This window comes from Canis lupus, chromosome 11, assembly GCF_048164855.1.
Source record: "Canis lupus baileyi chromosome 11, mCanLup2.hap1, whole genome shotgun sequence".
Taxonomy (NCBI): Eukaryota; Metazoa; Chordata; class Mammalia; order Carnivora; family Canidae; genus Canis; species Canis lupus.
In genome coordinates, this window is record NC_132848.1 from 21,698,654 (window position 1) to 21,726,563 (window position 27,910).

Sequence of the window (27,910 nt, forward strand, 5' to 3'; positions counted from 1 at the left end):
CGTCCCCGGAGTGGTGGCTTCTCAGTCTGGGCCACCCGCCACCTCTGGGAGGAGCTGTGCCGCTGTGTCGGCTATGACGCCCGGGGAGCTCTGCACTCGGGCCACCCCCCGACATCCCCGGAAAGGGTCATCTGGTCTGCCAGGGGTGGAAGAGGATGCAGAGGGACAGGGACGGGAGGCCTGGACTGGGGCAGGGCTGCCCAGCAGGGACCCCTCAGGGCTCAGCAGGGAGAGCGCCCAGCACAGGCTGTTCCGGCCGACGCCCCCAAACCCGGGCCCTGCTCCAGGCCTGGGCATACAGCGTGGACACAGCACCAGCTTGCGTGCCCCCGTGGGGAGCCTCTTGACCTGCTGGTCTCTCGAGAGCCCATCGAAGCAGGAGAACGCTTGATGGCTCTGGAGGCCCCTTGAGGTCTCATATTCCTGTTGCATGAACAGGAATCTGAAAATCGTGACCCTCCAGGCCCATCACAGATGCACCCAGCATTTGCCCCACAGACAACAAGCGCTTGGTGACAGGTGCCTCCTGTCATCCACATCCTCTGCTGACCCACTTTGAGCCTGCCTCCCGCTGCCACCCACCCCCGCCCCCCGCCGGATCCCCTCCCCTCCCACGGGGGCCCCCCCTCCTCACCCGCACACAGCCGCCCAGCGCTGCTGAGTCAGGGGACGGGCAGACGGATGGTCCTGCCACTGCAACCGCTTCAGAGGACATACTTAAATAAAACAAATCCTTCTATTGGAAGTAAAACCTCAAAAACATTTTTAATAAATGGGCATTAACGTCTCTCCTGGCAATGGAAACCGTGAATCTCTTAGCAAAGTTCCGGCAATAATTCAGGCACATTTTCCTACCTCGCGTGGCAACGATTCTCAGCGGATTCCCCTGGAATAATCGGCCCATTCGGGTTGTTAGGACGTGGTCTTTAAAACTGAGTTATTCCTGAACATCTTGGAAAATAGGCGCTCTCCATCTCGCCAATTATGAAATACTGCAGACATTGTTTGCTATCAGAAAGAAAGATTTATCATCAAAGATAATGGCAAGGCTGCGGCCTATGCTCCCCAAGACCCTTCTCTAGAGTTTTTCATCATTTTGCAAGTAACATTTGGGGAGGATTTAACTACTGTGCGGTGGAGGAGAGGATGCTGCCCGGGCGCCCCTGTCAGGGAAGGGGGTGATGGAAGGAGGCCCCGCCGGCCTCCGTGGGAGGAGAGCACCGGGATTTACGGGCTGAGTGGGGCCGAGGCCGCACCGGGTGGCTCTCTCATCCCCTCCTCTGTGCCGGGCGCTGCCGCAGGGGCTGGCTTCCTGGGCGTCTGGCCACGAGACACCACCCCCGAACCCTCCTGCCCACCCAGGAGTGCAGGGCTTGGAGGCCGCTGGGAGGGAAGGTGAGGCTGGCCGTCCCGGCGGAGCTGACCCAAGCTGAGGCTGTGGGATGCAGGGGCGCCCCGCGGACGCACGGAGACAGAGAAGAGATGTTTCCAAAACGTGAGGCCTAAGGAAGGGCATCTTCCAAGCAGCTCACGCACCTGACTCTGGCTGGGATGCGGGGCAAGGGAGGCATTTGGGGCCAACGCGGGGGGCAAGCACAGAGGGGCAGGTCCACCCCCATGGGGAGCACAGGCACTGGTCCCACCTGCCCAAACAGTGCTCCCCTCCCCGCCAGTGATTTCACACCGATGGAGGCCCAGCCAGTCCTCCACGGCCGCTGCGAGGAGCCTGCATGGGGCTGGAGGCCCGGAGACGAATGGGTGTGCAGACAGGGTGATGGGCCCTGGGCATGGGCACCCCAGGGGCAATGGGGACACTTGTGTTGTTCGCAGCAGAGCTCACAGGCAAGGGGGTCCTGGGGTGGGTTGACTATGATGCCCCCAAATTCATGTCCACCCAGAAGCTCAGAATGTTATTGTATTTGGGAATAGGGTTTTCTAGCTGCAAGTAAGGTAAGGATCTTGGGATGAGATCATCCTGGATCAAGTGGGCCCAAATTCCGCACACTGGTGTCCCCAGAGGAGGGACACACACCCAGGGAGGAGCCGGTGAAGACAAGGCCAGAGAGGGGAGGGACGTGGCCACCAGCCTGGGAGCCAACCAGGAGAAGGGAGAGGCAGGGAGGAGCCTCCCCCGGAGCCTGGGATGAGCGCAGCCCTGCCCACCTGGCATCAGACCTCAGGCTCCAGACGGGGTAGAGAGAAAATCCTGCTATTTGAAGCCGTCTGGTTTGTGGTCCCTTGTGAGGGCAGCTCCGGAACACCAGCGCTCCCTGCCCCACGTCCCCGTCACTGCCCTGCAGCCCCTGACATGACCAGCTGGCCCTGGGACGCCCCGTCCACCCCGAGCTCCCCAAGCCCCCCACGGGCACTGGTGGCAGAGGTCCTGACCCCTCACCCCCTCGGGGCTCCAGGCCCAGTAGGAACCCTTTGGGGGAAGACCTGGTGATTGGCTGAGAGCTGGGTGAGCATCTCCTCCTTCCTCCAGCCAAGCCTCTCTGTGTCACCACATGGCCCCATAGGGCAGGGGGTCACCGCCAGCCCCACGCCACACGGGCCAGCACACACCTGGCAGGCTGGGATGCTGGGACGCCGGGAAGGGGCCACTCACACCTGCCTGTCACAGCTCCCTGCGTGGCTCTGGGCATGCCCCTTGCCCCCTTGTGACTCAGTTTCCCCAGTGAGCCTGGTGATTGCAGAAGGACAGTCCGGCCTCCTATGATCTTAAGTTAAAAATGTGTCTCTAGATATCCAGCGATTTCATGAATTTCTCAGCAAAGGGGCACCTAAGTTCTGAGGGCGGATGGGGGTCTGCGGGTCTTACTCTACACGATGTCACTGTGCTCTGCACGTACACATCACCATCAGGCACTCGATTGTACGACATGCACCCCTGGAGCCAAGGCCTGCCCCCCCCCAGAGGGCCACTGAGGCCTGGCCCTGTCCCCCCCTCCTCTCCTGGGCTCAGCCCCCGCTGGGACCTGCACAGACCCCCTCTAGGCAGGTCTTTTGGAGGCACACAAACCCCATCCCGGGACTTTCCTCCTAGAACCTGTGAGAAGCCCACTGGGGCCCCGGGGTAAACACACAAACCTCCCCCTGGCAGCCAGCCCTGCACAGTCCACCTCGCCAGCCTTAGCGGCCCCGCGCTCCCCCTTTCTGCTTGCAACAGACCTTTCAGACCACCGTTCAGTGCCTAATCCCACCCTACTGTTTCCAGCCATGGAGCTGTGCACACACTGTGCCTTTGGCCTGGAATATTCTTCTGCTTGAAGGAGGAATTTCTGATTCCTAAGGCTGGTTTTCCTCCCTCTGTGGTGGAGGCAGCAATGTGGTTTCCCAAGCCCTGCAAGCTCTACCTCCTGCATTCCAGCAGGTGAAGGGGGGGGGGGGGGACAAGACAGGCTGCAGCGCCCGCCTCCCCCTGTGGCGAAACCCAAGGATAAATTATCTGGGACTCAAAGGGACCCACCGGCTGGAAGGAGCTTACGTGGGACTCTGAGCATAGGGCTGCAGCGGGAAGGCTGCCCGACCTCGGTCATAATCACGTGGTGGCACCTGTTCCCTGGGAGGGCGCCAGCACTCAGCCAGCACCGGGGCCAGGCCACAGGCAAGGTCTCTTCTCTGGCTCTTTTCTGTAGCACAAAGGTCAGGGGTGAGCGCACAAGGGGGGACATCTGGTCCGGGTGCAGCGTCCTACAGACGAGGACACCCAGGCCCTGAGGACGTGTGAGCTGGGCACAACCACGAGGGGTCAGCTGAGGCCCCAGCACCAGAGTCCAGGTGCCTGGGTCCTGGTTGGCCTACCTGAGGTGGCCGGCGGGGAGCCAAGCTGGAAAGTGGAGGGAGGGGCCGTCGCAGGTGGGGCCACTGGCAGGGTGGGAGGAGGGGGTCGTGCGGAGGGCCCATCAGGCCTGGCCGCAGTGGTTAGCGGGATCCTCTGGGCGCCCCGCCATCATGGTCCTGCTTGAGAGCATCTAGAGGATGCTGAGTGCCTGATTCTGCCCCACTTGTCTCTCCCCCCAAAGCAGGGCATTGGGGCTGGGAGGAACATGAAGGAATCCGGCAAGCACATCCCCCCATTCAGCTAAGCAGGAGCACTGTCAACGCCCCTCCTCCGTCCCGCACCCCAACCCCCCCCCCCCCCGGCCCTCCCAGGCCTTCCTGCACACCCTCTCAGAGGTGGGCATCCCTCCCCCACTCCTGGTGCCCACCCACTCTCCAGCGAGCCTGAGCCACCCCCAGCTGTCCTCGGCCTGAGACTCAGAGCCCCGGCAAGGCCACAGGTAACCAGCGTGGTGTCCTGGAACCAGGGGACCTGTGTGCCTGCATGACCGTGAGCTCCCCGAGGAGGGACCCCGCACAGACAGGGCTGTGCCCCTCAGGCCTGCCTCCAGCATCTAGCACAGCCACGTCCCAGAGTCCATGCTGGGCACAGGGACGCTCCAGAGTCCCAAAGGCATCCTACAGGACAGAGACCCCCACGCTCTGGGACTCCTGAGGAAAGGGAGTCTAGGCTCCTGCGGGAGGGGTGGAGGGTGAGAGCACACACTCAGGTCTGTCCCAGAGCGTCTAGGGCAGTGGTTGGAAGCCCACATGTGGCGCAGCCATCGGTGACTGGGGAATGCCATCAATTGTGAGCCCGGGGCCCTCGGCCTGGGGCGTTGGGGACCCTGGGGTGCAGGGAACACCTCAGGAGGCAGCTCCCACCCTGTGGCCGGTCATCCATCCGCGGGGCGGGCGGTGGGCCGAGGCTCACCCTCGACGGCACAGGAACCGGGCATTGGTAAGACGGGAGAGCAGCTGAGGCACCCGGGCCGAAGTGTGAACCTGGGACCCCAGGGGAGCTGTGAATTCTCACAAGTAGCACCAAGACCCCGTGGCGGCCACCAGAAGGCGGACACGGCCCACCCAGGGGCCAGCGCTCGGCGGGGCGGGCGGCAAGGCCCCGCGTGGGCTTCAGAGTCAGGAGGGGCCACGGGGAGCAGGACCAAGGTGTGGAGCTGACCCTGGCGCCCCATCTCCCTGGTGAGGAAGGCCCGCCACAGTGCTCTGAGCGCTGCTGAGCTCGTCGCGCTTTGAGTTATGTCAAGTTGCTGCTAGAAAACCGTGTTTAATTTGCTCAAGTGTGCTTTGGTCACTGTGACAAACCCTTTCACGGCCGGCTTTATAAAGGCCAGAGCAAATGAGCCCTATTTATGGTCGTAAGTGCTTACATGGTCCGAGGAGAACCACAAATCCTGGTTCCTGGTGGGGGAGCCGAGAGTTTCGTGAACTGCAGACGGGAGGACGGCCAATCCCTTCAGCAGCCGCACTCAGTCTTATCCTGGATGCTGCAAAAACTCCTGACTTAGAATACATTTCCAATATTCATTGTCACTGAGAAACCACACAATGCAAATTTAAATAACAATGAAAGCAGTTTTTAAATGGCAGGGGAGAGACAGTGGAATCCCCCCCTCCCTGGCCCTCCTCGTCCTCATAGGCGTTAACAGAAGAACAAAGCAAAATAAGAAACAGAACTGCACCTGCAGGCCTGACCTGAGTGTGAGGAAGGGCTGGGTTTGCACTAGAGGTCACAGGACGCCCGGAAAGAGGCCAAGAGGGATTGTCCTCCAAGGCGGCAGGTGTCTGGGGTGGGGGAAGCCAAACCATGGTGGATGCTCAGCTCACAGTTTCACATAAGGGGAAGGGGATGTAGACATGTGACAGAAGCCTCCGTGGGAAAGCAGGTGTCCAGACTCAGGAGGCTGGAACCGAGTGGGGCTTCCGTCCAGGATCGACGTCTAAAGGAAGCGGCTTCTTACAGAGGTGGACTCCAGAGAGGTGACGCCGGGAAGAGCCAAAGGAGCATAAGCAGCACACACCAGCTGCTTCACCAGGACCAAGGAAAATGAAATGTTTAGGGGACCCCTGGGGGGCTCAGCAGTTGAGCACCTGCCTTGGCTCAGGGCGTGATCCTGGGGTCCTGGGATCGAGTTCCACGTCGGGCTCCCTACATGGAGCCTGCTTCTCCCTCTGCCTGTGTCTCTGCCTCTCTCTCTCTGTGTCTCTCATGAATAAATAAATAAAATCTTTAAAAAAATAAATAAAAGGAAAATGCAATGTTTAACAGAGGACTCTGTTCTATAAATAAGAACACAGAGCAGAGATGAACCCGTCAAGAGAAGACACAGAGACGGAACGAAACCCAGCAAAGCTCAGGAAACAACAGGAGGAAAGCAACGGGCCTGAGACGCCAGCCCAGAGCAGGTGGACAGACACCCAGTGAGGACGACAGCCACGGTGACAGAAGGGAGCACCGGGGCTGTGGGGAGCAAGCCAATGCAGCAGAAGCCCACGGGGGCGGGGGGTGGCAGGAGTGTGAGGAGGGGGCGAGCACAGCCGTGGGACACCCAGCACGGGCGGAGCAGGTGTCTCTGCAGAAGACAACAGGAGTCACCGAACAGAAGAAATCACGTAAAATCACCCACGAGCCATTTTCACCAGTAAATGGGACTCGTGTCTGCAAATTGAAAGTGCGTGTCTCGGGGTGGGGGTAAAATTGGCAAAAGATGGTGGTAAAATTGCCGGATTTTAAAGATAAACGGAGAATTCTTTTGGCATCCAAGGAGAGGGGAAAAAAACTCAAGTCACGGAAGAGGGGAAAACCGTTAGACCGGCCTCCTTGATGTTACCATGACGACGCTGGATGCTGGGCTCCAGGGATTAATGCCTACAAGGTCCTCATCGAGGAGGCGGCAACCCCGGAGTCTCACAGCCAATCTGTCTTTCAAATACGAAGATGAAAGGCAAATACGTTTTGAAAATCCAACATCTAGAGGAACATCTCCAAAATGAGCCCATCCTGGTGAAACCGTCAGAACACAGCCTTGGCCGACAGAGAGACAGATGGAGAAAGTGTCGCGGGAGATCGGGTGGCGGGTGTGCTAATGCATTTAACAATAAGGGGAAGATAAAAACAAATATGTGTTTTAGTTACCAAAGAAAACATAAATGTGAACTACGAGAACACTTGAGGATTTTACCTGTCAGAGACCGGGAGGAAAAAGACAAGGAGGGTCAAGAAGTGGTGTCAGAACAGATGTCCTCATCTGTCTCCACCAGCGACAAAATATATTTACATCTGGTAGGTCGATTGCCAGATGTACATGTAAAAATATAAAGATGAATACTGAGATTCTGTAAAAAAATAAAATAAAATAAAATTAGGGAACCCTAGGTACTTCAGCAGTTGAGCATCTGCCTTCGGCTCAGGGCTTGACCCCAGGGTCCTGGGATCGACCCACATTGGGCTCCGTGCATGGAGCCTGCTTCTCCCTCTGCCTGTGTCTCTGCCTCTTTCTGTGTGTCTCTTATGAATAAATAAATAAAATCCTTTAAAAAAAATAAAATCAAGAGCAGAGGAAGCTGAGATGTACTTGCTCTATACTCATCCATCGTGTGGGCTCAGTAAAGAATTGAGTAGAACATACAAAGTCAGGGGTATAAGACAGCAGCAAAACAAACTTCCAGTTCTTTCCAAATAATAAAAATAAACAGACAAAACAGAGGAAAGGACACAGAGAATCTATAGAGAAAGATGTCCTTGAGGCACATTCAAAAGTGGAAAGTAAAACAGTAACAAGCCTCCAACATACTTGCACGTCCCCACGGGGTGAAACCGGAAGGATCCAGCCACGGGCTGATTCCGAAGATTATTCAATGACCAAGCCACAGAGATGGGTTAAAAATACAAACATACAACAGAAACGCACTTTAAAAAAAATGCAGGGACAGCAATCAATACCAGACACTGTTTATTTGGGGACAAAAGGTGTTACACCAAACGGAAAAGCGCCATACGAGAAAGGCCGCCACACACAAGGATGTGTGTCAGTTGTGGATATTAATGCATCACAACGTGAAGTCGGGAGCTTGGAGAGGACCTGAAGAAGCCGGGGTGCGAGGGTGGGAAATCGTCACGCGTATCTCCCGGTCCATGACAGCTCAAGGTGAAAAAATTAGTCAGAACACAGAAGCTCAAGAATATAATGAACACAGCCCGCAGGTTTTAAAGGAGTCGGAAAGGGACCCCTGGGTGGCTCAGTGGTTGAACATCTGCCTTCGGCTCAGGGCGTGACCCCAGGGTCCTGGGATCGAGTCCCACGTCGGGCTCCTGCGTGGAGCCTGCTTCTCCCTCTGCCTGTGTCTCTGCCTCTCTCTGTGCCTCTCATGAATAAATAAATAAAATCTTAAAAAGAAAAAAAAAAAAAGGAAAAGGAGTTGGAAACATGTAGGGAAGCACGGGGAGAGCTTGTGAGGAGCCCACTGCCTCGGCTGCGACAGGTGTAGTGCAAAACCCAAAATCCATAGAAGAAAACAAGTTTGACTACATAAAACATTATTTTAGTCTTCAAGAAAAATACAGATAAGCTAACTCGAAAGACAGACTGCAAGCCTGAGGAAGGGTTTGCGATCTATGCCACAGACAGTCCCATTTCTTTACAAAGAGAGGGTTCCTTCGATCAACATGAAGACTAGCAGATAATCCATGGATACGAACCTGGTTTGCAGAACCAGGAATACAAATGGCGCAAGCGCATAAAGAAGGTTCAGCCTTACACATGCACACACACTTCTGAAATCACATCTACAGTGAGATCCCATCTCCAGATTGTGACCGGATGTGGGCACGCACCATGGTGCGGAGCCTGGAGCCGTGGGCACACGTATGGAAGGTGGATACACTCCAGGTACTTCAGTCAAGAGGGGATTTACTGCAGGCAATTACAGGCTTATGAACCATCATGAGACCCGGAGGTCACGGAAACTTCTAGAGTGTTCCAGAATCCGGGAACTCGACGCTGCAGGGAGCCACCACTGCAGACCCGAACGGTGCCCACGGCATCTGCAGGAAACTGCCCCAGCCTCTGCAGACGCTCACATCTCACACGCCCGACACACGTGGATGTCTCCTGCTGGGCCTCTGACCCCCACACCAGCGGCCCTCATGGGCAGACACTGAGCAAGAAGCAGGTTGGGAGAAGGACTTGGGCGAAGCAGGTTCCGGGCTCCTCCCCCTGCCACGCAGAGGGACACAGAAGAGAAAGCAGCAGATAATCCAGAAGAGTGTGCTCAGGCAACTGCCCCCCCCCCCGCCCCCGCCCGAGTCAGAGCACCCGTGGGATTGACCCTTTGACCAGCAGTTGCACTGCCAGGAATTTATCCAGCAGGTGTTTTAGGGCTTGTGCGAAATGACAAGGACTCCTCATGGTGGTGTTGCAATGTCAAGATGGGAGATACGGCGAAAGCCCGTTAACGGACGGAGGGGACAATCCGATACGTCGCATCCACGTGATGGAGCACCGGGCGCCTGCTGAGAGCAAGGGGGCAGCTCCACCTCCAAGACGTACTGGCAGGCGAACAAAGCCAAACAGGGCGTGCGATGTGCTACCCTCTGTGCCAAAAGCATACCGTTGTGTAAAAATTTAAAATAACCACGTATAAATACACTCGCTTGGGCACAATTAACTTTCCAAGACTCATGAGAAGCGGCGACGTAGTTCTACCTGGAGGGACCTGGGGACGGGCCGGTCGGAAGGGTCACCCCACACAGTCTGCACCGGCACATCTCCGCCAATTGCCTCATCACAGATAATAAGTTGTATCAGCCAAGGTTCACTCGGAGCAGCAGACCCGCGGATACGGGGCAGGGACAGGGACGAGGAGGGGCCCACGGCCGGGAAGGTAGATTCGCTGCGGGGACCTGAGCTCAGACGGCCGTGGGTGCTCACGCCTTGGGACGGGCAGTGGGAGGGCGGCTGGCGGGGGGGCTCCAGAGGAGGGGCGGAGCCCACGTGGGTCTGGATGCCTCCGATCGTGGCGGCGTGGGCGTTCTGGCAAGCTGGGCAAGTGGGCAAGCTGGGCCCTTGGTTGTGGACACGAACACACACCAGCCTCGGGGGTCAGAGGGCGGAGGCGGCCCCGGGAACAGGTGCAACGTGAGGCCTGACACGGGCCAGCCTCTAAGCGACAGCGTGTGGGAGCCACCGCGGCTGCTGTCCAGGTCTCCTCGCGGCTCACCGAAGACCCCCCGGGGCAGCTCCGACCCGAAAGCGCGGGGCAGGGGCTTCTGGGAAGTGTAGGTCACCTGGCCAAGGTGACACACCAGGAAACCACCACGCTCTGAGAAAGAATCACGTGGTGGTGTCTCATATTCCACTTTGAAAGACACTGAGACATGAGCCCTGATCCTGGCGAGAGTTCAAGAACATCGATGCGGTCATACGTTACCGGTGACAGGACAAACGGGCACGGGCTTAGAATATAACTGGGACATAAAGTCAAGAGCCATGGGGGCCCTCATTCCACTTGTGGGAATTGGACAAGAAGCCAATCGTAACCCAAACCTGGGGAGGGGGCGGAGGACGGGGGGGTGTCCCTACTGATAACTGTAACCTCCTCTCTAACAACAATGAAAACCAAAATCAATATTCAGAAAAAAAAAAATCACCAATGAGTATAGTCTCACCGTCCCTAACTACGTGTTTCCATCTTACGAGCCCTGGCAACGTGAGAAATGCTGGCACTGTTAAGTGAAATAAGGCAGGAGACCAAAAATGCTCGTGTCTCTGCAGTAAAATGAGGTACGTGAGCCCGAGGCCAGCCCCCACCCTCTGCGAGAGCCGGCCAAGGGCCCTGGCAACTCCCCAAATATCAGACCTTTTCCAGAAAGCAGGTGCCTGCGGCTGGCTGCCTTTCACCCATCCCTTCTCCCCGCCACCTGTGATGGAGGGTGCCTCCGGCCCCCCTGCCTGGCGAGGGAGCGTGGCCGTTGTCAGCCCTGCAGAAACCAAGGTCGGGCCAGTTGAAGCCACCAGCCAAAGCGTCAGAACCTCAAGTGGCCGACCCAGCCGAGCCACAGCCCACTGGGGGCACCGTACCATGCCGCCCCCCGTCCCCCAGGGTACATCCAAAACAGGGCAAGCGGGTGCCTGCTGACTGCCTTTCTCAGAGTAATCTCACGTTCCATCCGACTCCAGGTAGCGGTTTGGCGGGGGCTTCTAGTCCCCTAGCATGTCCATCCGTATCACATGGGAGCATTTTCCAAATTGATTGAAGAGCCTTGCTCCAGGGGCCTGGGTCCCGGCAGGCTGGCGAGGCTTCCACAGTGGCTCCTAAGTGATTCTGATTTATTTTAGAACAGAACCGAGGATGGGAAGGAAGCTTCCAGTGGAGCTCGTGGAGACCGGGCGCTCCAGAACCGGGGGACCCACCGACTAGCGCGGCACAGCCTTCCGTGTCCCGTGGAAGCCAGAGATCACGCAAGCAAGTGGTGGGAACAAGGCCACCGTCTAGCAGCCACCAGCCACCGCGTGCCCTGAGCCTCTGCCACCCACGGCGAAGAGCGAGTGGCCGTCCAGCTGCTCGAACTCCGAGGCCCAGGCCGGGCTGTGAGGCAGCTGGTCCTCAAACCCGGCGCACATCTCCCTCCCAGCACCCAGGCTCCTTCACCATGGGGTGCGGCCTCCCTCCGGTTTCTGTACCCCTCACCCCGGGGCTGGGCTTGCTCCGGCCTGCACCAGCCTGCACCTGGAGCTGTGCCAGGACAGGTGTGACAGTGCCAGGCCCAGCGGCACAGCCACCCGGCTGACCTGAGGCTGACCGTGAGCGCCCCAGGGAGTCCCATCGAGGCCCAGAGACCGTCCCAGCTGCGCCCAGCCCACAGGGCCGCCCACGGAGGCCTGCACTCAGTGTTGAGGTGCAGGGTGCAGCCTGAGGCTATGGAAGCCAACAGACTCCAGTGGCTTCATGACTGGGTGGCATCACGAGCACCCTCGTTTCATCTCTGGCTGTGCCTCTCCTGCCCCTTCCCTCTGGGTGGAGGATGAGCAAGCCGAGGGGCCATCCGCCGTCTCCCCGTTTGCATGCAGGCCCTGGCTGTGGCACCTTAGGACTGTTCGAGGCCCCCGCCCCCTCAACACACCGAAGCATCAGGACCCCCAGTCGCCCACCCCCTGGGAGTCAGATGAAGCCGTAGAGCCAGACGGACCCCAAGATCCAGACCGTGGCTGAGGGGAGACAGGGACCCCCGTGCACACCCGAGCCCGAACTTTATGCTCCAACCAGCCATGCAAGTGAGCCCTGCCCGGGGTTCCCGTCGTCGATCACACACACCACACCTGCGTGGCCGGCGCTGTGCTCTCAAGCTTCAGAGCCGAGCGTGAGGGACGGGCCGGGACGTGAGGGTTCCTGGGTCCCCGGCAGGGACGCCACCGAACACGTCAGAGTCCCCCCCCCCCATCCCTCAGGAAACCTCCAGTCCCGTTCACACGTGTCTGGGGTTCGATTTAAGGGAGGAATCGGACAAGTGCATCAAGATCGATATTGGGGGGCGTCCCCGCAGCCTTATGACCGCGGAAAACAGGACGGACAGGGAGCTGGCTAGACGAGGCGCATCCGAGGATGCAGCAGACGGGGCTCCAGGGCCCAGAGCCGAGGACTGTCATCACCTGCTACAAACAGGCCGCCCCGGGGCGCCTGCGGAGGAGCACGGCCCACTCACAACCTCCTGGGAGCCAGAGTCTGGGGAGACCCGGGAGGGGGCACTGGCCGGCTCTGAGGAGGCGGGGTTGGCTCCCCCATCCCCGGGCCTCCAACCTACTCCCCAAGCCCATGGGTGCCCCCTCCCCCTGCCCTTCCGTCACGGCCTGACCTCCTGCCCCCAGAGGCCATCCGGGCCCACGCTCTCCCCGTGCTGCTGCCCCAGCCCCTGTCCTGGGAGCACGGCGTCATTGCTCACTGCCAGGGCCCCCTCCCTGGCCTCCACAGGCCTGCCCGGCCCCCCCTTCTCCGCCACAGCCCCCACCCCTCAGCTCTGCCCCTTAACCCACAGACATGGTCACACGCGGCCCCTCCCCTCCCAGCCAGCCTTGCACTCACCGTCGGGAAGGCTCGCTGTACACGTCTACGCGGCCAGGCTGAGGCGTTGGTCGAACACCGGCCCAGGTGTGTCCGCGAAGGTATGATGCAGGTATTACAGGTGTCATTAGCGCTTGCCATAAGCTGGCTTCAAGGAAACAGGTTGAAGGTGTTAAGACGAAACAGGCTGAGGTCCTCCGAGGAGGAGGAGGGGTCTCCCCACCTGCCCACCGCCTGCAGCCCCGAGACGGCACGTGAACTCCTCCCTGGGCGTGCAGGCCGCCCCGAGGGCTACGGACGTGCCCCCACAGTCACATGAGCCAGTTCCCTAAAATCAGCCTAGACTCTCCGTGAGTGTAGGTATTTGTGGATGTGTGTATGTATATGTGTGGGTGTATATATGCATGTGCACCTGTGTGCATGTAGATGTGTGTGCAGGTATGCACAGGCATCTCCCATTGGTCCTGGCTCCATGGGGACCCCCCACAGATGCAGCATCCTAACCCCAGCCATCAGCCGCTTCCCCAGGACTCACTCCAACCTCAGAACAGGCCTCTGTTGTCACATCCACGGGCTGTGCTCTGGGCTCCCTCTGCAGGACCTGTTACACACCTGGCCCTGCTGCCCCTTGCCCCCCCGCCCTCCCGACCCCATGGAGTGGTCCTCCCTCATGCTCCTCCTGCCATCTCTCAGAAAGGGTCCTCTCTGCCCGTATGAACTTCAAGGGCTTCCTTTGATCATGGCCTCAGTGCTGTGGATCCTGGGCCCCCCTGTGCAGCCCCAGGCCCCTCCCTCCGTGTCCTTCCTCTGGGGAGACTCATGAGGAGCCAACGGGCACTGGCCCTAATGACTGTCAGGGGCTCGGTCACCTGGGGCTCACGGTCACTGTATGTACTGAGACACCAAGCCTCCAGGACCCCTCCCCAGGCCTGGGCTGCCTCCCTGAGCACTACCCCCTGGTTTCATTACCCACAGTGCACCCTGCCCAGCCCACATGCAGGCCCTCCAAAATTTCACTACCTCCTGGGCCCCAGGACTCTGCAGGGAGGTCCCGGCAGTCACCACGCAGGCCCCCACCTGCCCAAGCTGCTGCTTGGCCTGCCCGACCCGGATCCGAGCGGCACCTGCAGGCCCTGGACCAAGCCGGGGGCGTACAGGTGCAGGCTGACGACTGTCACTGCTGGAGATTTGTAATCATCCAACAATTTTCTTCCTCAGACCCTGGGTGGTATAAAGCAGTTTACCTTAGTTTGAAATTCTTATTTTCAAGTCCTGCCTTGAAAAAGTTTTCATTATCAGACTGATTTCGAGATTTGCTGGGAAAAGGTGATCGTATCTTCCTTCTGGGATTTCACTCTTCAACCAATCAATAAATCGTTTCTGATGGCTTTAACATGGATTAGCCCACGAGAGGAGCCACGTCAGGGTTTATTTAGCTCTGCGGAGGGGAGAGACTTTCAACATTGAGGTTTAGGAATGGAACAGAGGTCTGCAAGCCCTGAGCTCTGGGGTCACACAAATGCCTGCCTGAGGCCCAGGGTGGCCCGTCCCCATGGGCCCGAGAAGCCCGAGTCAGGGGTTGCACCCCCCACGCCAGGGACGGCCGTGCTCCTGGGAGTCCATCCTGACAGGTATTAGCCCAGCCCCCCGGCCTGTGGGAACGGGAGGGAGGGGAAACCAAGGCAGACGTGTCAGAGCAGGAAGACGGGGGAGCCGTGCTGGGCAAGTTCCCTGGGCACACACCCACCCCTCAGCTGGGCCCCTGGACCCCACCCTCCAGCTCCGACCATGCTCCCCGGTGAGCTCATATCTCCTCACACACACACACACACACACACACACACACACTCATATATACATCACATACACCACATACACAACACACATCACACACACACGACACATACAACACATACACACACATACACACCGCACCAGGTATCACATATACATCACACATAGCACACAATCACACACACACAACACATACACATACCCACACCAAATACACACACACACCCCCCACACCAGACATTCACATAAACATCACACACACCATAGATACACATGCACACACACGCACATACCACACAGATGTACACACACAGACACACCTATACCACACACATACACATCACAGGCGTGCACACACACACACACACACACACCTCACAGGCTCGTTTGCGAGCACCCCAGCAGCCCCCACACACCCTCCCCATTTGGGAACTGGGGGGTTAGCTCATAGCAGCCCCTCTACAAACAGCGCTCTCGGTGCCCTTCCCGGAGCCAGGCTCTATGTCACCTGCTGAGGTGTCAGGCACAGCCGCCCCCAAGAGGACCCTCAGCAGATGGCCGACGGAAACGTCCTCAGGGACGTCTGTGCCCCAACCGTGTGAGAAGCCCCAGGGAGAGCCTGCGGAAGACAGGTACGGAGCACACACCCCAGGACCATTGCAAGCAAACCAGGACAAGCTGTCACCTCAAAGCACAAACCTCATAGGCCGGAGGCCCCAGAAGGACACACAAGGCTCTGGAGTGAGAGTCACACAGCCAGGGATCCTCACCTGGGAGCCTGCACCTCGGTTGACAAAGTCCTGTCAGCCTGGAAGAAAGCAGAGGACATGGGCATCCCATCTAGTCTCCTTCCTTAGATGGAGAGCCATGGACGCTGGCAGCTGCCCGTCCGCACCAGGACTGCGGGTGTCCAGGCCCAGAGGGAGGCCTGAGCACAGGGAGGGACATCAGCCTCGGGCCTGCCGGGCAAGTGTGTGCTCTTCTAGGCCACTCAGTCCGTGCCGCTCTGCAAGGGCAGCCCGGGGGACCCTAACATCTGGCAGGTGCTTGTCCACTGGTCACAAGGTGGCTGCTCCTCCTCCTGTATGGCATCTGCTCTTAGGATGGGAAGAAGGGGAAAGCAGTGGGTAAAAGCTATCCACCCGCCAGCTGAGTCTGCCTTCCCTTAGAAGAGCCTCCTGAAAGCCCCAGCCAGTGACTTCTCCCTACATCTCATCAGAGAGAACTTGGTCCCGTGGCCTGGGCCGCAGAACATGACAGACAGTAGAGGTATCACTGTTCTCCCGCCAGACACATTCCCACCCCAGCAGACTCAGGATTCTGTGGAGAAGAAAGTGGGTGATGTGGGTGCTTTGAAGGCGAGTAGCAGTGGTATCAGGAAGGATGGATGAGGTCCTGGTGCTGAATCATGCCCTCTGGCTGGAACCTCGTTGCTTCCTTGAGGACACAAATTATTTCTCAAAAAAGATACATAATACTTATAATATTTACCATGCACCAGCCACTGTCCTAAGAGCTTCACCTGTACAACTCATTTAATCCCCACAGCACATCTGAAGGAGCTCATCTCATCCCATTTCATAGGTGAGGGAATTGAGGCAAAGTGAGATTGAGAAACTTGCCTGAGGTCATGCCAGGGAAGGGGCTGGCATTTGAGCCAAAGCCCCATCATCCTCTCCACAGTGCTTAAAACCAGCTCTGCTGACATTATAACTGCTGCAAAAAAAAAAATATTTATTTGATTAACTAAAGTGCATAGGAAAAATTAATTCAAAAAAATGTCCCTTTGAGCCACAAGTGACACACGCCTGAAACCGTGTGGATCTGCTTTGCCCCTCAGCAAGCTGGGAGCCAGGACAGTCAGGATTCCCTCCCATGAGAAGGGCTCTGAGGTGGGTGCTGAGCCCCTCATGATGTAGGCGGAATACCAACTTCTAGAAATTACAGAAATAGATGTTCATGTTAGCATAGGAAGAGCTTCTAGGGGTCTTGGAATCTAGTGCCACATTAGGCTCTGTGCTCAGTAGGGAGTCAGCCTCTCTCTCTCCCTCTGCCCCTCCCCTCTGCTCAAGCTCTCTCTTTGTCTCTCTCTCTCTCTCTCTCTCTCTCTCTCAAATAAATAAATAAAACCTTAAAAGAAAAAAAAAAAAGCAAGCGCTTCCCCAAGTTGACTAAATACTTCCCTATTGTGCCATTCGCAGCAGGTCAGCACCAAAACCATCTGAGCTTTGACTTGATAATCTCCATTTTTAAGCCTCTCGCTCACCCACCAGTGTTGTCACAAATCTGCAAATCCCATTCTCCGTGGAGTCTAAGCTCCATTCTGGTTCCCCGTGTGGATGGCACAGGCCGAGCACTTCATCGAGGGGATTTTTATCATGATTATTAATTTTGAATGACATTTTCCACACCAGAGTTTTCTCCACCTCTTCTCTATGGCGATGAAACCGAAGAATTCTGCACTTTGACTCGATATCAAAGAAAATAGCTCAGCTTTTCTGTAATGATCATCAATTTTCTGGCCCATCTCTGGCCTCAGTGATCCATTCAGTCCCAAATTATGGCGAGGCTTCCAATCCCTGGCTCACAGCTTCACCCTGAGCCGCCTTAGCTCAGCCCAGGCTGACTCTTCATCCTGCCTGAACCCCCTGGCTCCCTGCCTGTTGGTTACTTCTGGAACATTTTCTTCCCTTTGCCCAGATCTCCTCAGTCTCCCAGTAAACCTTTTGCTTATTTATTCCACAAGTAATTATGGAACACCTGCTCTGAGGCTCACACTATCCTAGGCAGTAGGGTGAGCAGGGAAAATGAAGTCCCAGCCCTCTAGGAGCAAATATTCAAGTGTGTGGGTCAGACTACAAAACCAGAACAGATCAAGGAATAATATAGTTTTGGTTTACATGGGGCTAATAAAATAAATACTGGGTAGGATAGCCAATCGCCACCTCCTGCTCTTCTTTATCTGTGCACAGCAGACCTACACTTAAAATTTTAAAAACTTACATAAACTTCTTCAGGTGAAGTAATGATATCAGGTGGAGATGTGGATCCACACAAAGGAATGAAGAGCAGTGGAAATGGTAAATATGTGGTAAGGGTAAAATCTTTTTCCCTAATTGTTTTTTTTTTTTTTAGAAATTAATAAAATGGACTGTTTAAAGGAAAAACACATATTTGGAGACTGTAAAATATGCAGGAAAACTATTAAAAAGGACAGAAGGAAAACACACAATGAAGCACATCGCTCTAAGTTCCTTACACTGCATATAATGCACATAAAATGGAATCAATGCAAAATAAATTGATCAAAAGAAGGCAGGAAAAGAATAGAAAAGAAGAAAGGACCAGTGGGACAAGTAAAAACCAATAGGAAGGTGAGGGGGTTGAAGCCAATTACATGCACAATATAGCTCAAGTAATTGTTGCTCTGGATGAATAAGTAAAAATCAACAATATTCTGCCTGTAACAACTTATTTAAATATAAAGACACAGAAAAAAAAATAAATAAGTAAAGACACAGAAAAAAGGTTAAAAGTAAAGGATGGGAAATATATGCCACGCATACCGCTAAGCATAAGAAAGATGGGTGTTACCAGCAACAAACGGAGATGTTTCATAGTAATGAATGAACGGATTCCTTAAGAGTGCATAATGACCCAAAATGTGAATGTACCTAATAACAGTCCTTCTAAAGACATAAATCAAAAGCTGACAGAACTGAAAGAAGTGGACAAACCACATCATAACTGGAATTTTAGAGACTCTTCTCCAAGAAAGTAACAGAACACGAAGACAGACTATCAGCAAGGATGTCCAAGACTTAAACAATGTTATCAACCAGCTGGACCCAGTTGGCACTTGCAGAACACTCCACTCACGGACGACAGAATATACATTCTATTCAAATACACATAACACATTCACCAAGTATACCAGAGACTGGACTGAAAAATAAGTCTCCATATGTTTAAAAGAATTGACCTCTTCAGGTTTTCTATTTCTTCCTGTTCCAGTTTTGGCAATCTGTGGTTTTCAAGAAATACACTTGCCAACAGGCACGTGAGAAAATGTTCCGCAACCCTTGCCGTCAGGGAAATACAAATCAACACCACAATGAGATCCCACCTCACACCAGTGAGAATGGGGAAAATCAACAAGACAGGAAACAACCAATGTTGGAGAGAATGTGGAGAAAGGGGAACCCTCCTGCACTGTTGGTGGGAATGTGAACTGGTGCAGCCACTCTGGAAAACTGTGTGGGGGTTCCTCAAAGAGTTAAAAATAGATCTGCCCTACGACCCAGCAACTGCGCTGCTGGGGATTTACCCCAAAGATACAGATGCGGTGAAATGCCGGGACACCTGCCCCCCGATGTTTCTAGCAGCAATGTCCACAATAGCCAAACTGTGGAAGGAGCCTCGGTGTCCATCGAAAGATGAATGGATAAAGAAGATGCTGTCTATGTATTCAATGGAATATTCCTCAGCCACCTCAGCAAAGGACAAATACCCACCTTTGCTTCAACGTGGATGGACCTGGAGGGTATTATGCTGAGTGAAGTAAGTCAGTTGGAGAAGGACAAACACTATATGGTCTCACTCATACGGGGAGTATAAGAAATAGTGAAAGGGATTATAAGGGAAAGAAGGGAAAATGAGTGGGAAATATCAGAGAGGAGGCAAACTATGAGAGACTCCTAACTCTGGGAAGGGGTAATGGAAGGGGAAGTGGGTGGGGGGACGGGGGGCGCTGGGTGATGGGCACTGAAGGGGCACTTGGCAGGATGAGCACTGGGTGTTCTACTATATGTTGGCAAATCAAACTCCAATAAAAAAATACATATAAATTTTTTTAAAGTGACTTTCTGTCGCTTTAAGGTTGATATTAAAAAGATAAAAATAAAATATTTGTAAAACAGCAATGATAAAATGTATTCAATGAACAAATCTACATTGTGGTTTGCCAGGCCTTATTCACAAGCTGAGCTTCATAATTTTCTATATTCCTCTAATACTAAGAGGTTATACATGTTATAGGACAGTTTAAAACAAACATTAAAAGGGAAATCTGAAATTACAAAAAAATAATTGAAATAATAGCAAAACAGAAATTTTACAAAAACAAATTAGAAATCAATAACAGAAAAAGATATTTTTAAATATCTTTAAATCCCCAAACATTTGAAAATTAAATGACATACATCCAAATAATCCACGGATCAAGGAAGAAATCCCAAAGGAAAATAGAAAATAATTTATGATGAGTGAAAATAAAAAGGACATTATCAAAATGTGTGGGATGTAGCTAATGCAGTATATAGAGGGAAATTAAAAGCTTTAAATGTTTGCATTAGAGAATTAGAAAGGTTTACTCTTAATCATAGGAAACAAACTGAAGTTTGCTGTGGGAGGAGGATAGGGGATGGGGTAACTGGGTGATGGGCATTAAGGAGGGCACAATATGTAATGAGCACTGGGTGTTATATACAACTGATGAATCACTGAACTCTACCTCTGAAACTAATAATAATAATACATAATAACTGTATGTTAATTAATTGAATTTTTTAAAAAATAAAATATTTTTAAAAAGATAATTAGAAAGGTTTAAAATTAACTTTCCTATTTTTCACTTTAGGAAGCTAAAGAAAGAGTGTAAGAAGTAAAGTTACTAGAAGGAAGGAAAATATAAAGTTAATAACAGAAATAAAGCAGAAAAAAAAGAGAAACAGAGAAAAATCAATGTAGTCAAAATCTAGTTCTTAGCAATAATGAACTAAGTTGATAAACATCTGGTATGGCTGATGAAGATTATAAGCCAGAAGATGGATTTACCTTCAGGAATGAAAGATGTGACATCACTATAGATCTTATGATCATTAAAAGGACAGTATGAAAATATTATGAAAATATTGTAAGCCAATAAATTCAATTACTTGGATGAAATAGATTTCTTGAAAGACTCAAATTACCAAAACTGACTCAAAAAGAAATGGAAAACTTGAATAGCCCTATAATTACTGAAGAAATTAAATTCACAAAAATCTATGTGCCCACAAAAATAACTCCAGGCCCAAGTGGCTTCACTCATGAAGAGTATTACACATTAGGAAACTTTACAACCAATTCTACACCATTACTTTCAGAAAATAAAGAGAGAGGGAATCTTTCTCAATTCATTTCCTAAAGCCAGCATTACCAATTACTAAAACCTGATAAAAATATTACAAGAAAAGAAAACAACCTACCAATATTTCCCATTACATACTCACAAAGAACTTTAACAAAATCTTAGCAAATCAAGTAAAAGTTTGTGGATTACAGTAATGCAAGGTTGTTGTAGTATTCAAAAAATCGAAACAATTCACTAATGGAATATAGGAGAAAAACTATATGCTCTTCCCAGTAGGTCATAGGAAAAGCATGTAACACACAATTTAATATCCATCTGTGTTAATAATCCTCCACAAACTAAGAACAAAAAGGAACTTCTTTAAAATAATAAAAAGCACCTACCAAAAGCTACAGCTAACATAATATTTAGTAATGAGAGACCAAATCCTTTCCCCCTAAGATTGAGAATAAGACAAGGGTGATTCCTTTCGTCATTTCTGCCCAGCTAAAGATCTTAGCTGGAGCCATGAGGCATGAAGTAGAAATAAGAAGCACTTGAATTAGAAAAAAAGAAGCAATATATTTTCACTAATAGGTACAGACTCATATCTGATATCATTAAATGAAATGAATCATAGAGTTACATGTTAGTACTAAGCTATAAAAGTTTGAGAAAAATATCTTAGCAAACTTGAGATAGCAAACATTTCTTGGATGTGACATAAAATACACAAACATCAAAGGAGATGTTGATAAATTGGACTTCATAAAATTCAAAACTTCTATTCTTCAAAAACATCACAGGGAAAATGAAAAAGCAAGCTACAGACTATAAGATGATATTTGTAACCATATATCTTAACAAAGAACTGACATCCAGAACATGTAAGGAACTCCTACAACTCAATGTAAGAAGACAAGTAAAAATGGGGCAAAGATTTGAAAAGATCCTTCATAAAAGAAGGTAAAAAAATAGTCAATGAGAACATGAACAGATGCTTAATATTACTAGTCGTCATATAAATGCAAATTAAAAGCACAATCAAATACCACTATACACCCTCTGCAATGGTCAAAATATGACCAAATTAGGAGAATGTGGAGTAACCAGGACTTTCACACAATGCTGGTGATACAGCATAAAATGTTACAATCATGCTGAAACATCTTAATATCTTAATCTTGCCCTAACACTCCTGTTTTACTCCTATTATTTGCCTAAGATAAAGGAAAATATTTGCTAAGACTTGTACATAAATATTCATAACGGCTTTATTTGTAAAAGCCAGACACTGATTACAACCCAAATGACCATCAACAGGTGAATGGGTAAACAAATTGTGATATAAACACACAGTGGGATACTACAAACACCACAAAACCACACACACACACAAAAAAAAACCCTCACAAAAATGAACATACAACATACAAGCCTGACACTCAAGAAAGTGAAATGCAGTGAAACTGAAATGACCATACTGGATAGAAGAACCCAGAGAAGAGTATCTATGGTAGGATTTCATTCATATAAAATTCCAGTAATCTCTAGTGATGCAAAGATCAGTGGCTGCCTAGGACCAGGGGGGAGGGTGGGAGTTGGCTGAAAATAGGCAAGATGTGGTTCAGGGCAATGGAAATATTCTGTATCTTGATTGGGGTGATGGTGACACTCATGTGTACATTTGCCAAAATTCATCAAACTCTACATTTAAAGCAATTGCGTTTTATTATTTAATAAAGCCACTTTCAAGGTGAGTAGGAGACTTGACCAGACACCTGACTAAAGAAGATATATGCATGGCCAATAAGCATATGAAAAGATGCTCAACATCCTTAGTCTACAGGGAAATGCACATTAAAATGATAATGAATAGGACATCCCCCCTCAGAAAGGCTAAAATGCACATGGCAGATAACAAATGTTGTGTGGATGTGGATTGAGGGGGATTCTCAAACATTGGCTGGTGAGGGTACAACTGCTTCGAAAAATCTTTTATATTTTCTTATAAAGTTAAACATATCTCCATCCTATGAACCACACATTCCTCTGCTAGCTATTTACCCAGGAAAATGAAAGTCCACACAAAGACTTTTACCGGAAAGTTTATAGCAGCTTTGTTCATAACTGCCAAGGGCTAAAAGCAACCCGAATAACCATCACTAGGTGGATGATAAATTTTGGTGTAAATATGATATACCGTAAATTGGTACAGTCATCTAATGAAATCCCATTCTGTAATAAAAAAAAAAAAAGAAGCAAGCTACTGATACACAAAGCAGCAAGCCTAAAAACTTTATGTTGAGTGAAAGAAGCCTGACACCAAAGAGTAAATATTGTCTAATTCCATTTACACAGAGTTCTAAAACAGGCTAATCTAATCTACAGTGACAGAAATCCAAATGGTGGTTGCCTCGGCAAGAGGGATACGACATTGCCCGGAAAGAGGCACCAGGGAACTTTGCTGATTGAGATCTTACTTGAGTGTATGCGTACGTCAAAATTCACTGAGCTATACATTCTGTGTAATTTATTGTACATAAATTATACCTCAATAAGAAAAGCTCAGGAAAAAAATTTACAACAGCATCTAAAAATATGAAGAAGTAAATCTAACAAAGATGTAAAAGGTCTTAAGGAAACTGTAAAACATTTATTGAGACATTTTAAAGCTCTTAAAAATGGAGAAACTAGAATTTGCATTGATTGGAGGACACAAGATTATAGGCATGTTAATGCTGCCCACAGAGAGAGCCTATGTCATACCAAACCCACTCCCCCAAAAAAAGAATTTCTGGGGAACTTGGGCGTGTTGGTTCGGTCCTAAAACTTCTATGGAGATTCACAGAGCAAGAAAAGCCAAGACATTGTTGACAAACGAACAACACTTGAGCTCATTTGCGCTACCTGACACCAAGATTTACTTATTTTTTTAAGATTTTATTTTATTTTGAGAGTGAGCATGAGAGCATGAACAGGGGGAGGGGCAGAGGCAGAGGGAGAAGCAGACTCCCCGCTGAGCAGGGAGCTCCCCCCCCCCCCCGCTGTGGGGCTCCATCCCAAGACCCTGGGATCTTGACCTGGGCTGAAGGCAGACAATTGACCAACTAAGCCACTCAGGCGCCCCCACCAAGACATAATCATAAAGCTCCCATCATCAAGCCAGAAACAGGCCATAGGTATGTGGACACTTGATTTAGAGCAAAGATGGTTCTGGAGAGCAGTGATGGGGAGAAAGTTGACCCCTCTGCCACTCATGATACACAAACATCGATTCCAGGCAGATGGAGGTCCAAGTGTGAACCCCAAACACATAACAAAGCTTTTAAAAGACAAGGTAGGAAAACATCTTCACAATCTTCAGATGGGGGGATATTTTTGAACAGGATTCAAAATGCAATAACCATCAAGGAAAAGTTGGACAGACTTGGCCACATAAAAATTAAGTATTTCAAAAAAAATTGAAAATTGAAGTATTTCTGTTCACTCAAAAACAGTAGTAAAATCATGAAAAGGCAAGAGAAGTAGAGGCAGAAAGCATTTACAACACACATTCACAGACAAAGTTCTTGTATCTGAAATACATCAATTCCAAAGACTATGAATCCAGAAACCGAACCAGGCCGGACACCTGAACGAGCACATTGCAGAAGCACGTCCTCAACCGGCCGTGGGTCATGAGGGAAATGTACATTGAAAACCCAACGAGTGGGCAGCCCGGGTGGCTCAGCAGGTTAGCGCCAAACTCGGTCCAGGGCATGGTCCTGGGGACCTGGGATCGAGCCCCACGTCGGGCTCCCTGCATGGAGCCTGCTTCTCCCTCTGTCTGTGTCTCTGCCTCTCTCTCTCTATGTCTCTCATGAGCAAATAAATAAAATCTTTAAAAAATAAATGAATAAAACCCAACGAGCAATCTCTGCAAACCCCCCAACGGAGCTAGAATGGCAGGGACCGGTGAGAACACGCAGCCAGGGAGACTCTCCTGCGATGCTGTTTGCCCTGAAGCAATGGGCAAGGGACAGAATTTTCTAGGAAATTGTAAGACGCACATGCTCCATGACCAGCCACTTCACTCCGAGGCATGTGCGCCACAGAAAAAAACGTGCACCAAGGCACCAGCGCCCAGATATGCTTCAACAGCAAAGCAGATGAATGAATCCTGGTACCCAGCACTGAGAATGATGTGGCACAGCTGCACCCAACACTATGGATTAATCTTGAAGATGTAATGTTGGGTCAAGAAAGTCAAACACAAAACTGCATACTCTCTCATTTTGTTTGCATAAATATCGAGGAAATGTAGAACTCAACTGTATTACTTGAAGATAACCACCTCCCTCTCTGAGGATGGAAGGTTATAGAATAAGGCAAGAGTAGACATGAAGATCAGGGGGATGGTTATCTCCTGGGAGGACAGAGGCTGGGAATGAAGGGCGGGGGGGTGCTGGAGGTGACCCTGGAGGGAACAAGACGGTGTGGGGAAGTCTGTGCCCAGGTGGGGTGGGCTCAAGTGCCCGGGCAGCTCATCCAACAGAACAAGGATCCAGGACAGGAGGCCAATAGCTGGGATTTCCTGTCTGGTTCCTTCCCCGGGAGATCTGGTCAACCAGCCCCCCCCCCCCACACACACACACCCCTGTCTGCTCAGGTGCTGATGGCTCCCCATGGTGAAACTGTGGGATGCTGAGATCCCTAACACCCATGCTGCTCGCAGAGTCCAAGCAAGGGGCTGGAGCTCTCACCTGAATCCCCAGAGGCCAATCCCTGAATGGGGGGGACACGTGCTGATAAAAGGGGCATCATGTGTGGGGGGGAAAGAAAGGGACCCAACTGGGCAATGAGTTTCTCCAAGAGGTCTTTTCGAGAACATCGTGGAAACATCCACATCTCACCAAGAGGATGTGCCTGGCAGGAGCCCGTTCTGGGAACCCCGGAATTCAGGACCTTCCATGCAAAACCTGCCGGTAGATCTGAAACGATGAAATTGAGGGATTTGGTCACTACCGGCTGTTCTTGGCTTCCTGGGAAGCGGTGGGATCAGAGCCCCACACGGCTCCTTCCCAGGGGACGGCGGGAGGGATGGGGTCCCGAGTTTCCACCCCGACGGTCAGAATCCTCACTTGGCAGACTGATCCGAGGCAGAGTCACGGGCTCCAGAAACAGCTGACTTCACGGACATGCTGAGCACGGAAACACACTTGTTTGAAAATCGCAGGAACTGCGTGAAAATACGGCGACGTTTAATGATGAGGCTCATGGGTTCAGAGCCAAAGCGTCGACGTCGGAGAAGTGTAGCCAGAAAGGGCTCACCCGCCATATGCGGTGGGGGTTGTAATCCGAATCCTAAAGAAGAATGATGGGGCTGGCAGGGCAGCAGCTGTGGGGGCCGAAGAGGATATTGTCGTTATTTTGAAATATTTGATATAAAGAGTTCAATTAGATTCAAAATCCATTTGCATTATCTCACACACACACACACACACACACACACACATTCCAACATTGTATTTGTCAACGAAGGAAGACAACGTGTGGTTCGAGTTGACGCAGGTGCACCCGGCAGGGGGTTCAGCTGAGGGGTGGGGCGCTGGCTGGTGGCAGGAGGGGACTCTCTGCCGAGCCGCCTTCGGCGACCTTGGGCCACATGCGCAGCCACTGGCTGGGGTCCCAGCGGTGGGGACTGGGGCTACCAGGAGCCTGGGGACGCCCACCCTGGAGCTGCCCAAGCCCCCCAGATATGACCCTGACCGCAAGGAGGTTGTGCAGCTCAGCCTCTGATTCTCATTTTTTCTTTTTTAAGATTTTATCCATTTATTCATGAGAGACCCAGAGAGAGAGGCAGAGACACAGGCCGAGGGAGAAGCAGAAAGCTTCCCCCCCACCCCCCGACGCGGGACTCGATCCCGGGACCCCGGGGTCACACCCTGAGCTGAAGGCAGATGCTCAACTGCTGAGCCACCCGGGCATCCCTGATGCTAAATTTTTGAAAGAGTTTTATTTCAAAGTTTTACATAAATTCAATATTCAATACCTTCCCTGCTACTTTGCATTTTTTTTCTGAAAATTATATAATATGAGAACATGTGGACATGTTCCCCAAACCCCACATGTGCGGCCCCGGATCGCCTGAGGTTTGCCCCAGCTCAGTGTGCAAATGCATGTTCTGTGTCCGCCGGGCCGAGAGCGGGGCTCGGAACCCTGTCTAGTCACCAGCCGGGGACCAGAGAGGCGGCTCTGGACACACAGACTCCGGGCGTGGTCCCCACTCCGGCTGCAGACCGTCCTCGATCACCTGGGCTCCCAAGCCCCATGCAGTTCCCTCAGCTGTAAAATGGGACAAATAACAAAAGAGCATTTTGTCAACGTCGAGCAGGCTAATCCTGGCCCCAGATGACCACTCGGTCTGTCTGAGACCACTTTGCAAGCGGAGGGCACACAGGCCACTGGCCAGAGCAGCCCCCCGGTGACGGGGTCCCCAGGCGGTCCAGCCCTCGAGCTGGGGCTCTGCCCACCACCCGGAGGCTGGGTCCGGCCACCCATCCGCACACCTCGCTGCCCGGGGTGCCTGGGGTGACACCTGAGGCCTGCTGCCAGAGGGAAGGACCCCTCTCCTCCGGGAGCCCCCAGCCCAGGCAGGGTCTCCGGGAAGCACCCAGCTCGCGGCAGCGTGGCTCCCACGGGCAATGGAGACATCCTCATCCAGCTCGCGGAGTTATCTCCGCTCCCCAGCCAACATTTCGGCTCATTCCATGGCAGGGCGGGGGGTGCGGCGAGGGGCACGTAGGGCACGGCCCACCCCTGCAAACCTAGGCCATGTGACCAGGGCAGGTCAGGGAAATGTGAGTGGGGTTATGGGTGCATCGTGTGTACGTTGTATGCTGTGCACAGGTGTGTGCGGTGCATGTGCAGGAGGCCATGGGTGGCATGCGTGTGTTGTGTACATTGCGTATGTGGTATGTGAGCAGCTTGTGCATGTGTGTGTGGTGTGTGCTGTGCGTGTGTGTCTTCCAGCACAACACAAGCCCCCGCCCAGCTGGTGCGGAAGCAGCTCACTGGGCCTGGGGCCCCTTGATTACGGGCCCTGCCTCCCTCTCCTCAGGG

The 27,910-nt window shown here is 52.1% G+C and overlaps 1 long non-coding RNA gene across 3 annotated transcripts in view; it reads right to left on the reverse strand.

The window, feature by feature from the left end:
• Positions 1–643: 643 nt before the first annotated feature.
• LOC140642180 (uncharacterized) overlaps positions 644–27,910 on the reverse strand; it is a 38,319-nt gene continuing 11,052 nt past the window's right edge. Inside the window, exons 2-9 of one of the 3 annotated variants that reach the window (XR_012038712.1) lie at positions 26,120–26,186; positions 25,930–26,027; positions 25,702–25,779; positions 16,317–16,410; positions 15,394–15,502; positions 14,145–14,338; positions 12,922–13,048; positions 644–1,008 (exon numbers count right to left, since the gene is read on the reverse strand). This is a non-coding gene — a long non-coding RNA (uncharacterized lncRNA). Of the gene's footprint in view, positions 1,009–7,808; positions 8,231–12,921; positions 13,049–14,144; positions 14,339–15,393; positions 15,503–16,316; positions 16,411–25,701; positions 25,780–25,929; positions 26,187–27,910 lie in introns of those variants that run through there. The other 2 variants (XR_012038710.1, XR_012038711.1) reach the window with 2 other exon arrangements.